This window comes from Ambystoma mexicanum, chromosome 8 (assembly GCF_040938575.1).
Source record: "Ambystoma mexicanum isolate Mex_15411 chromosome 8, UKY_AmexF1_1, whole genome shotgun sequence".
Taxonomy (NCBI): Eukaryota; Metazoa; Chordata; class Amphibia; order Caudata; family Ambystomatidae; genus Ambystoma; species Ambystoma mexicanum.
In genome coordinates this window covers 730484098-730493592 of record NC_090929.1, presented here as the reverse complement: position 1 = coordinate 730493592, position 9495 = coordinate 730484098, and the positions used below count along the sequence as shown (strand labels likewise).

Sequence of the window (9495 nt, the reverse complement as noted above, 5' to 3'; positions counted from 1 at the left end):
GTCGGCTAGACCTTGCAGTTTTGAAAGGCAATTGAGAAATGGCTCACTTCCTGAACTTGGAGCACAAAAAAGCCTACAGCACCTGGTATTCCCAGGCGGTCTCCCATCCAGGTACTAACTAGGCCCGACACTGCTTAGCTTCCGAGATCAGACGAGATCGGGCGCATTCAGTGTGGTGTGGCCGTAGGCTCTGGGCCTAGTGAGTTTTGTACTTTTAAGCATCTAGTCGGCTAGACCTTGCAGTTTTGAAAGGCAATTGAGAAATGGCTCACTTCCTGAACTTGGAGCACAAAAAAGCCTACAGCACCTGGTATTCCCAGGCGGTCTCCCATCCAGGTACTAACTAGGCCCGACACTGCTTAGCTTCCGAGATCAGACGAGATCGGGCGCATTCAGTGTGGTGTGGCCGTAGGCTCTAGAAATGCTAAGAATATTACTCTTATGCATTTGCATTTAGTAAGCTAAGCCATGCAGCCACTTGCAACATGATACCACGCTCATCGCTCGATCAGGCGAGATATATAAGACTGGTGGGCCCATTCAGGACTCCTATGTCTGGTAGGATAACTTTAATCCATCCATCCTGTTTCTGTTGCAGGGAGGTGGAGAGAACAATCAACACAATAACGGCTTTCTTTCATGCCTCTTGAAGGACTCAATATTCTCTGTACTGCATTACATGTGAAAGTCGATTTATTACCCATGAACACACTACCTGTATGCTAATTATATGTAAATAGGTAGCTCCAGCCCTCATAATGTTGTCCAACATTTCCGCTATAAAACGGGATAAAATTATTTTGGAAACATACCAAATTTGAAAAGTAATTGAGAAGTTGTGCAATTACTAATCATGGAGCACAAAATAGCCTACAGCACCTGGTATTCCCAGGCGGTCTCCCATCCAGGTACTAACTAGGCCCGACACTGCTTAGCTTCCGAGATCAGGCGCATTCAGTGTGGTGTGGCCGTAGGCTCTGGGCCTAGTCAGTTTTGTACTTTTAAGCATCTAGTCGGCTAGACCTTGCAGTTTTGAAAGGAAATTGAGAAATGGCTCACTTCCTGAACTTGGAGCACAAAAAAGCCTACAGCACCTGGTATTCCCAGGCGGTCTCCCATCCAGGTACTAACTAGGCCCGACACTGCTTAGCTTCCGAGATCAGACGCATTCAGTGTGGTGTGGCCGTAGGCTCTGGTCCTAGTGAGTTTTGTACTTTTAAGCATCTAGTCGGCTAGACCTTGCAGTTTTGAAAGGCAATTGAGAAATGGCTCACTTCCTGAACTTGGAGCACAAAAAAGCCTACAGCACCTGTTATTCCCAGGCTGTCTCCCATCCAGGTACTAACTAGGCCCGACACTGCTTAGCTTCCGAGATCAGACGAGATCGGGCGCATTCAGTGTGGTGTGGCCATAGGCTCTGGGCCTAGTGAGTTTTGTACTTTTAAGCATCTAGTCGGCTAGACCTTGCAGTTTTGAAAGGCAATTGAGAAATGGCTCACTTCCTGAACTTGGAGCACAAAAAAGCCTACAGCACCTGGTATTCCCAGGCGGTCTCCCATCCAGGTACTAACTAGGCCCGACACTGCTTAGCTTCCGAGATCAGACGAGATCGGGCGCATTCAGTGTGGTGTGGCCGTAGGCTCTAGAAATGCTAAGAATATTACTCTTATGCATTTGCATTTAGTAAGCTAAGCCATGCAGCCACTTGCAACATGATACCACGCTCATCGCTCGATCAGGCTCGATCAGGCGAGATATATAAGACTGGTGGGCCCATTCAGGACTCCTATGTCTGGTAGGATAACTTTAATCCATCCATCCTGTTTCTGTTGCAGGGAGGTGGAGAGAACAATCAACACAATAACGGCTTTCTTTCATGCCTCTTGAAGGACTCAATATTCTCTGTACTGCATTACATGTGAAAGTCGATTTATTACCCATGAACACACTACCTGTATGCTAATTATATGTAAATAGGTAGCTCCAGCCCTCATAATGTTGTCCAACATTTCCGCTATAAAACGGGATAAAATTATTTTGGAAACATACCAAATTTGAAAAGTAATTGAGAAGTTGTGCAATTACTAATCATGGAGCACAAAATAGCCTACAGCACCTGGTATTCCCAGGCGGTCTCCCATCCAGGTACTAACTAGGCCCGACACTGCTTAGCTTCCGAGATCAGGCGCATTCAGTGTGGTGTGGCCGTAGGCTCTGGGCCTAGTGAGTTTTGTACTTTTAAGCATCTAGTCGGCTAGACCTTGCAGTTTTGAAAGGCAATTGAGAAATGGCTCACTTCCTGAACTTGGAGCACAAAAAAGCCTACAGCACCTGGTATTCCCAGGCGGTCTCCCATCCAGGTACTAACTAGGCCCGACACTGCTTAGCTTCCGAGATCAGACGCATTCAGTGTGGTGTGGCCGTAGGCTCTGGTCCTAGTGAGTTTTGTACTTTTAAGCATCTAGTCGGCTAGACCTTGCAGTTTTGAAAGGCAATTGAGAAATGGCTCACTTCCTGAACTTGGAGCACAAAAAAGCCTACAGCACCTGTTATTCCCAGGCTGTCTCCCATCCAGGTACTAACTAGGCCCGACACTGCTTAGCTTCCGAGATCAGACGAGATCGGGCGCATTCAGTGTGGTGTGGCCATAGGCTCTGGGCCTAGTGAGTTTTGTACTTTTAAGCATCTAGTCGGCTAGACCTTGCAGTTTTGAAAGGCAATTGAGAAATGGCTCACTTCCTGAACTTGGAGCACAAAAAAGCCTACAGCACCTGGTATTCCCAGGCGGTCTCCCATCCAGGTACTAACTAGGCCCGACACTGCTTACCTTCCGAGATCAGACGAGATCAGGCGCATTCAGTGTGGTGTGGCCGTAGGCTCTAGAAATGCTAAGAATATTACTCTTATGCATTTGCATTTAGTAAGCTAAGCCATGCAGCCACTTGCAACATGATACCACGCTCATCGCTCGATCAGGCTCGATCAGGCGAGATATATAAGACTGGTGGGCCCATTCAGGACTCCTATGTCTGGTAGGATAACTTTAATCCATCCATCCTGTTTCTGTTGCAGGGAGGTGGAGAGAACAATCAACACAATAACGGCTTTCTTTCATGCCTCTTGAAGGACTCAATATTCTCTGTACTGCATTACATGTGAAAGTCGATTTATTACCCATGAACACACTACCTGTATGCTAATTATATGTAAATAGGTAGCTCCAGCCCTCATAATGTTGTCCAACATTTCCGCTATAAAACGGGATAAAATTATTTTGGAAACATACCAAATTTGAAAAGTAATTGAGAAGTTGTGCAATTACTAATCATGGAGCACAAAATAGCCTACAGCACCTGGTATTCCCAGGCGGTCTCCCATCCAGGTACTAACTAGGCCCGACACTGCTTAGCTTCCGAGATCAGGCGCATTCAGTGTGGTGTGGCCGTAGGCTCTGGGCCTAGTGAGTTTTGTACTTTTAAGCATCTAGTCGGCTAGACCTTGCAGTTTTGAAAGGCAATTGAGAAATGGCTCACTTCCTGAACTTGGAGCACAAAAAAGCCTACAGCACCTGGTATTCCCAGGCGGTCTCCCATCCAGGTACTAACTAGGCCCGACACTGCTTAGCTTCCGAGATCAGACGCATTCAGTGTGGTGTGGCCGTAGGCTCTGGTCCTAGTGAGTTTTGTACTTTTAAGCATCTAGTCGGCTAGACCTTGCAGTTTTGAAAGGCAATTGAGAAATGGCTCACTTCCTGAACTTGGAGCACAAAAAAGCCTACAGCACCTGTTATTCCCAGGCTGTCTCCCATCCAGGTACTAACTAGGCCCGACACTGCTTAGCTTCCGAGATCAGACGAGATCGGGCGCATTCAGTGTGGTGTGGCCGTAGGCTCTGGTCCTAGTGAGTTTTGTACTTTTAAGCATCTAGTCGGCTAGACCTTGCAGTTTTGAAAGGCAATTGAGAAATGGCTCACTTCCTGAACTTGGAGCACAAAAAAGCCTACAGCACATGGTATTCCCAGGCGGTCTCCCATCCAGGTACTAACTAGGCCCGACACTGCTTAGCTTCCGAGATCAGACGAGATCGGGCGCATTCAGTGTGGTGTGGCCGTAGGCTCTGGGCCTAGTGAGTTTTGTACTTTTAAGCATCTAGTCGGCTAGACCTTGCAGTTTTGAAAGGCAATTGAGAAATGGCTCACTTCCTGAACTTGGAGCACAAAAAAGCCTACAGCACCTGGTATTCCCAGGCGGTCTCCCATCCAGGTACTAACTAGGCCCGACACTGCTTAGCTTCCGAGATCAGACGAGATCGGGCGCATTCAGTGTGGTGTGGCCGTAGGCTCTAGAAATGCTAAGAATATTACTCTTATGCATTTGCATTTAGTAAGCTAAGCCATGCAGCCACTTGCAACATGATACCACGCTCATCGCTCGATCAGGCTCGATATATAAGACTGGTGGGCCCATTCAGGACTCCTATGTCTGGTAGGATAACTTTAATCCATCCATCCTGTTTCTGTTGCAGGGAGGTGGAGAGAACAATCAACACAATAACGGCTTTCTTTCATGCCTCTTGAAGGACTCAATATTCTCTGTACTGCATTACATGTGAAAGTCGATTTATTACCCATGAACACACTACCTGTATGCTAATTATATGTAAATAGGTAGCTCCAGCCCTCATAATGTTGTCCAACATTTCCGCTATAAAACGGGATAAAATTATTTTGGAAACATACCAAATTTGAAAAGTAATTGAGAAGTTGTGCAATTACTAATCATGGAGCACAAAATAGCCTACAGCACCTGGTATTCCCAGGCGGTCTCCCATCCAGGTACTAACTAGGCCCGACACCGCTTAGCTTCCGAGATCAGGCGCATTCAGTGTGGTGTGGCTGTAGGTTCTGGGCCTAGTGAGTTTTGTACTTTTAAGCATCTAGTCGGCTAGACCTTGCAGTTTTGAAAGGCAATTGAGAAATGGCTCACTTCCTGAACTTGGAGCACAAAAAAGCCTACAGCACCTGGTATTCCCAGGCAGTCTCCCATCCAGGTACTAACTAGGCCCAACACTGCTTAGCTTCCGAGATCAGGCGCATTCAGTGTGGTGTGGCCGTAGGCTCTAGAAATGCTAAGAATATTACTCTTATGCATTTGCATTTAGTAAGCTAAGCCATGCTGCCACTTGCAACATGACACCACGCTCATCGCTCGATCAGGCGAGATATATAAGACTGGTGGGCCCATTCAGGACTCCTATGTCTGGTAGGATAACTTTAATCCATCCATCCTGTTTCTGTTGCAGGGAGGTGGAGAGAACAATCAACACAATAATGGCTTTCTTTCAAGCCTCTTGAATGACTCAATATTCTCTGTACTGCATTACACGTGAAAGTAGATTTATTACCCATGAACACACTACCTGTATGCTAATTATATGTAAATAGGTAGCTCCAGCCCTCATAATGTTGTCCAACATTTCCGCTATAAAACGGGATACAATTATTTTGGAAACATACCAAATTTGAAAAGTAATTGAGAAGTTGCGCAATTACTAATCATGGAGCACAAAATAGCCTAGAGCACCTGGTATTCCCAGGCTGTCTCCCAACCAGGTACTAACTAGGCCCACCACTGCTTAGCTTCCGAGATCAGACGAGATCGAGCGCATTCAGTGTGGTGTGGCCGCAGGCTCTGGGCCTAGTGAGTTTTGTACTTTTAAGCATCTAGTTGGCTAGACCTTGCAGTTTTGAAAGGCAATTGAGAAATGGCTCACTTCCTGAACTTGGAGCACAAAAAAAGCCTACAGCACCTGGTATTCCCAGGCGGTCTCCCATCCAGGTACTAACTAGGCCCGACACTGCTTAGCTTCCGAGATCAGACGCTTTCAGTGTGGTGTGGCCGTAGGCTCTGGGCCTAGTGAGTTTTGTACTTTTAAGCATCTAGTCGGCTAGACCTTGCAGTTTTGAAAGGCAATTGAGAAATGGCTCACTTCCTGAACTTGGAGCACAAAAAAGCCTACAGCACCTGGTATTCCCAGGCGGTCTCCCATCCAGGTACTAACTAGGCCCGACACTGCTTAGCTTCCGAGATCAGATGAGATCGGGCGCATTCAGTGTGGTGTGGCCGTAGGCTCTGGGCCTAGTGAGTTTTGTACTTTTAAGCATCTAGTCGGGTAGACCTTGCAGTTTTGAAAGGCAATTGAGAAATGGCTCACTTCCTGAACTTGGAGCACAAAAAAGCCTACAGCACCTGGTATTCCCAGGCGGTCTCCCATCCAGGTACTAACTAGGCCTGACACTGCTTAGCTTCCGAGATCAGACGAGATCGGGCGCATTCAGTGTGGTGTGGCCGTAGGCTCTGGGCCTAGTGAGTTTTGTACTTTCAAGCATCTAGTCGGCTACACCTTGCAGTTTTGAAAGGCAATTGAGAAATGGCTCACTTCCTGAACTTGGAGCACAAAAAAGCCTACAGCACCTGGTATTCCCAGGCGGTCTCCCATCCAGGTACTAACTAGGCCCGACACTGCTTAGCTTCCGAGATCAGGCGCATTCAGTGTGGTGTGGCCGTAGGCTCTGGGCCTAGTGCGTTTTGTACTTTTAAGCATCTAGTCAGCTAGACCTTGCAGTTTTGAAAGGCAATTGAGAAATGGCTCACTTCCTGAACTTGGAGCACAAAAAAGCCTACAGCACCTGGTATTCCCAGGCGGTCTCCCATCGAGGTACTAACTAGGCCCGACACTGCTTAGCTTCTGAGATCAGACGAGATCGGGCGCATTCAGTGTGGTGTGGCCGTAGGCTCTGGGCCTAGTGAGTTTTGTACTTTTAAGCATCTAGTCGGCTAGACCTTGCAGTTTTGAAAGGCAATTGAGAAATGGCTCACTTCCTGAACTTGGAGTACAAAAAAGCCTACAGCACCTGGTATTCCCAGGCAGTCTCCCATCCAGGTACTAACTAGGCCCAACACTGCTTAGCTTCCAAGATCAGACGAGATCGGGCGCATTCAGTGTGGTGTGGCCGTAGGCTCTAGAAATGCTAAGAATATTACTCTTATGCATTTGCATTTAGTAAGCTAAGCCATGCAGCCACTTGCAACATGATACCACGCTCATCGCTCGATCAGGCGAGATATATAAGACTGGTGGGCCCATTCAGGACTCCTATGTCTGGTAGGATAACTTTAATCCATCCATCCTGTTTCTGTTGCAGGGAGGTGGAGAGAACAATCAACACAATAATGGCTTTCTTTCAAGCCTCTTGAAGGACTCAATATTCTCTGTACTGCATTACATGTGAAAGTCGATTTATTACCCATGAACACACTACCTTTTTGCTAATTATATGTAAATAGGTAGCTCCAGCCCTCATAATGTTGTCCAACATTTCCGCTATAAAACGGGATACAATTATTTTGGAAACATACCAAATTTGAAAAGTAATTGAGAAGTTGCGCAATTACTAATCATGGAGCACAAAATAGCCTAAAGCACCTGGTATTCCCAGGCGGTCTCCCATCCAGGTACTTACTAGGCCCGACATTGCTTAGCTTCCGAGATCAGAAGAGATCTGGCACATTCAGTGTGGTGTGGCCATAGGCTCTGGACCTAGTGAGTTTTGTACTTTTAAGCATCTAGTCGGCTAGACCTTGCAGTTTTGAAAGGCAATTGAGAAATGGCTCACTTCCTGAACTTGGAGCACAAAAAAGCCTACAGCACCTGGTATTCCCAGGCGGTCTCCCACCCAGGTACTAACTAGGCCTGACACTGCTTAGCTTCCGAGATCAGACGAGATCGGGCGCATTAAGTGTGGTGTGGCCGTAGGCTCTGGACCTAGTGAGTTTTGTACTTTTAAGCATCTAGTCGGCTAGACCTTGCAGTTTTGAAAGGCAATTGAGAAATGGCTCACTTCCTGAACTTGGAGCACAAAAAAGCCTACAGCACCTGGTATTCCCAGGCGGTCTCCCATCCAGGTACTAACTAGGCCCGACACTGTTTACCTTCCGAGATCAGACGAGATCAGGCACATTCAGTGTGGTGTGGCCGTAGGCTCTAGAAATGCTAAGAATATTACTCTTATGCATTTGCATTTAGTAAGCTAAGCCATGCAGCCACTTGCAACATGATACCACGCTCATCGCTCGATCAGGCGAGATATATAAGACTGGTGGGCCCATTCAGGACTCCTATGTCTGGTAGGATAACTTTAATCCATCCATCCTGTTTCTGTTGCAGGGAGGTGGAGAGAACAATCAACACAATAATGGCTTTCTTTCAAGCCTCTTGAAGGACTCAATATTCTCTGTACTGCATTACATGTGAAAGTCGATTTATTACCCATGAACACACTACCTGTATGCTAATTATATGTAAATAGGTAGCTCCAGCCCTCATAATGTTGTCCAACATTTCCGCTATAAAACGGGATACAATTATTTTGGAAACATACCAAATTTGAAAAGTAATGGAGAAGTTGCGCAATTACTAATCATGGAGCACAAAATAGCCTACAGCACCTGGTATTCCCAGGCGGTCTCCCATCCAGGTACTAACTAGGCCCGACACTGCTTAGCTTCCGAGATCAGGCGCATTCAGTGTGGTGTGGCCGTAGGCTCTGGGCCTAGTGCGTTTTGTACTTTTAAGCATCTAGTCGGCTAGACCTTGCAGTTTTGAAAGGCAATTGAGAAATGGCTCACTTCCTGAACTTGGAGCACAAAAAAGCCTACAGCACCTGGTATTCCCAGGCGGTCTCCCATCGAGGTACTAACTAGGCCCGACACTGCTTAGCTTCCGAGATCAGACGAGATCGGGCGCATTCAGTGTGGTGTGGCCGTAGGCTCTGGGCCTAGTGAGTTTTGTACTTTTAAGCATCTAGTCGGCTACACCTTGCAGTTTTGAAAGGCAATTGAGAAATGGCTCACTTCCTGAACTTGGAGCACAAAAAAGCCTACAGCACCTGGTATTCCCAGGCGGTCTCCCATCCAGGTACTAACTAGGCCCGACACTGCTTAGCTTCCGAGATCAGGCGCATTCAGTGTGGTGTGGCCGTAGGCTCTGGGCCTAGTGCGTTTTGTACTTTTAAGCATCTAGTCGGCTAGACCTTGCAGTTTTGAAAGGCAATTGAGAAATGGCTCACTTCCTGAACTTGGAGCACAAAAAAGCCTACAGCACCTGGTATTCCCAGGCGGTCTCCCATCGAGGTACTAACTAGGCCCGACACTGCTTAGCTTCCGAGATCAGACGAGATCGGGCGCATTCAGTGTGGTGTGGCCGTAGGCTCTGGGCCTAGTGAGTTTTGTACTTTTAAGCATCTAGTCGGCTAGACCTTGCAGTTTTGAAAGGCAATTGAGAAATGGCTCACTTCCTGAACTTGGAGCACAAAAAAGCCTACAGCACCTGGTATTCCCAGGCGGTCTCCCATCCAGGTACTAACTAGGCCCAACACTGCTTAGCTTCCAAGATCAGACGAGATCGGGCGCATTCAGTGTGGTGTGGCCGTAGGCT

The 9495-nt window shown here is 47.2% G+C and overlaps 18 non-coding genes and 14 pseudogenes across 18 annotated transcripts; all 32 read right to left on the bottom strand.

Moving 5' to 3' along the window:
* Positions 1-70: 70 nt before the first annotated feature.
* On the bottom strand, positions 71-189 carry LOC138477077 (5S ribosomal RNA). Its single transcript, XR_011271070.1, has one exon. It is a non-coding gene; the product is annotated as a 5S ribosomal RNA (ribosomal RNA).
* A 106-nt stretch (positions 190-295) lies between these two features.
* On the bottom strand, positions 296-414 carry LOC138477064 (5S ribosomal RNA). The gene has a single exon (XR_011271058.1). It is a non-coding gene; the product is annotated as a 5S ribosomal RNA (ribosomal RNA).
* Positions 415-867: 453 nt separating this feature from the next.
* Positions 868-976, bottom strand: LOC138474224 (5S ribosomal RNA; annotated as a pseudogene).
* A 106-nt stretch (positions 977-1082) lies between these two features.
* LOC138474433 (5S ribosomal RNA) lies at positions 1083-1191 on the bottom strand (annotated as a pseudogene).
* Positions 1192-1297: 106 nt separating this feature from the next.
* LOC138480377 (5S ribosomal RNA) lies at positions 1298-1416 on the bottom strand. The gene has a single exon (XR_011274058.1). It is a non-coding gene; the product is annotated as a 5S ribosomal RNA (ribosomal RNA).
* Positions 1417-1522: 106 nt separating this feature from the next.
* LOC138477052 (5S ribosomal RNA) lies at positions 1523-1641 on the bottom strand. Its single transcript, XR_011271047.1, has one exon. It is a non-coding gene; the product is annotated as a 5S ribosomal RNA (ribosomal RNA).
* A 463-nt stretch (positions 1642-2104) lies between these two features.
* Positions 2105-2213, bottom strand: LOC138474223 (5S ribosomal RNA; annotated as a pseudogene).
* Positions 2214-2319: 106 nt separating this feature from the next.
* LOC138474432 (5S ribosomal RNA) lies at positions 2320-2428 on the bottom strand (annotated as a pseudogene).
* Positions 2429-2534: 106 nt separating this feature from the next.
* Positions 2535-2653, bottom strand: LOC138480375 (5S ribosomal RNA). Its single transcript, XR_011274056.1, has one exon. It is a non-coding gene; the product is annotated as a 5S ribosomal RNA (ribosomal RNA).
* A 106-nt stretch (positions 2654-2759) lies between these two features.
* Positions 2760-2878, bottom strand: LOC138479234 (5S ribosomal RNA). The gene has a single exon (XR_011273027.1). It is a non-coding gene; the product is annotated as a 5S ribosomal RNA (ribosomal RNA).
* A 463-nt stretch (positions 2879-3341) lies between these two features.
* LOC138474222 (5S ribosomal RNA) lies at positions 3342-3450 on the bottom strand (annotated as a pseudogene).
* A 106-nt stretch (positions 3451-3556) lies between these two features.
* Positions 3557-3665, bottom strand: LOC138474431 (5S ribosomal RNA; annotated as a pseudogene).
* Positions 3666-3771: 106 nt separating this feature from the next.
* On the bottom strand, positions 3772-3890 carry LOC138480246 (5S ribosomal RNA). The gene has a single exon (XR_011273946.1). It is a non-coding gene; the product is annotated as a 5S ribosomal RNA (ribosomal RNA).
* Positions 3891-3996: 106 nt separating this feature from the next.
* On the bottom strand, positions 3997-4115 carry LOC138479221 (5S ribosomal RNA). Its single transcript, XR_011273016.1, has one exon. It is a non-coding gene; the product is annotated as a 5S ribosomal RNA (ribosomal RNA).
* Positions 4116-4221: 106 nt separating this feature from the next.
* On the bottom strand, positions 4222-4340 carry LOC138477039 (5S ribosomal RNA). Its single transcript, XR_011271036.1, has one exon. It is a non-coding gene; the product is annotated as a 5S ribosomal RNA (ribosomal RNA).
* A 453-nt stretch (positions 4341-4793) lies between these two features.
* LOC138474653 (5S ribosomal RNA) lies at positions 4794-4902 on the bottom strand (annotated as a pseudogene).
* Positions 4903-5008: 106 nt separating this feature from the next.
* LOC138474367 (5S ribosomal RNA) lies at positions 5009-5117 on the bottom strand (annotated as a pseudogene).
* Positions 5118-5570: 453 nt separating this feature from the next.
* On the bottom strand, positions 5571-5689 carry LOC138474339 (5S ribosomal RNA; annotated as a pseudogene).
* Positions 5690-5796: 107 nt separating this feature from the next.
* On the bottom strand, positions 5797-5905 carry LOC138474375 (5S ribosomal RNA; annotated as a pseudogene).
* Positions 5906-6011: 106 nt separating this feature from the next.
* Positions 6012-6130, bottom strand: LOC138475007 (5S ribosomal RNA). The gene has a single exon (XR_011269210.1). It is a non-coding gene; the product is annotated as a 5S ribosomal RNA (ribosomal RNA).
* A 106-nt stretch (positions 6131-6236) lies between these two features.
* Positions 6237-6355, bottom strand: LOC138478882 (5S ribosomal RNA). The gene has a single exon (XR_011272707.1). It is a non-coding gene; the product is annotated as a 5S ribosomal RNA (ribosomal RNA).
* A 106-nt stretch (positions 6356-6461) lies between these two features.
* LOC138474221 (5S ribosomal RNA) lies at positions 6462-6570 on the bottom strand (annotated as a pseudogene).
* A 106-nt stretch (positions 6571-6676) lies between these two features.
* LOC138479523 (5S ribosomal RNA) lies at positions 6677-6795 on the bottom strand. The gene has a single exon (XR_011273290.1). It is a non-coding gene; the product is annotated as a 5S ribosomal RNA (ribosomal RNA).
* Positions 6796-6901: 106 nt separating this feature from the next.
* LOC138479517 (5S ribosomal RNA) lies at positions 6902-7020 on the bottom strand. Its single transcript, XR_011273285.1, has one exon. It is a non-coding gene; the product is annotated as a 5S ribosomal RNA (ribosomal RNA).
* Positions 7021-7473: 453 nt separating this feature from the next.
* On the bottom strand, positions 7474-7592 carry LOC138474038 (5S ribosomal RNA; annotated as a pseudogene).
* Positions 7593-7698: 106 nt separating this feature from the next.
* Positions 7699-7817, bottom strand: LOC138479910 (5S ribosomal RNA). The gene has a single exon (XR_011273641.1). It is a non-coding gene; the product is annotated as a 5S ribosomal RNA (ribosomal RNA).
* Positions 7818-7923: 106 nt separating this feature from the next.
* Positions 7924-8042, bottom strand: LOC138480165 (5S ribosomal RNA). Its single transcript, XR_011273873.1, has one exon. It is a non-coding gene; the product is annotated as a 5S ribosomal RNA (ribosomal RNA).
* A 453-nt stretch (positions 8043-8495) lies between these two features.
* Positions 8496-8604, bottom strand: LOC138474220 (5S ribosomal RNA; annotated as a pseudogene).
* A 106-nt stretch (positions 8605-8710) lies between these two features.
* On the bottom strand, positions 8711-8829 carry LOC138477793 (5S ribosomal RNA). The gene has a single exon (XR_011271719.1). It is a non-coding gene; the product is annotated as a 5S ribosomal RNA (ribosomal RNA).
* Positions 8830-8935: 106 nt separating this feature from the next.
* Positions 8936-9044, bottom strand: LOC138474218 (5S ribosomal RNA; annotated as a pseudogene).
* A 106-nt stretch (positions 9045-9150) lies between these two features.
* On the bottom strand, positions 9151-9269 carry LOC138477792 (5S ribosomal RNA). Its single transcript, XR_011271718.1, has one exon. It is a non-coding gene; the product is annotated as a 5S ribosomal RNA (ribosomal RNA).
* A 106-nt stretch (positions 9270-9375) lies between these two features.
* Positions 9376-9494, bottom strand: LOC138477957 (5S ribosomal RNA). The gene has a single exon (XR_011271868.1). It is a non-coding gene; the product is annotated as a 5S ribosomal RNA (ribosomal RNA).
* Position 9495: the final 1 nt, after the last annotated feature.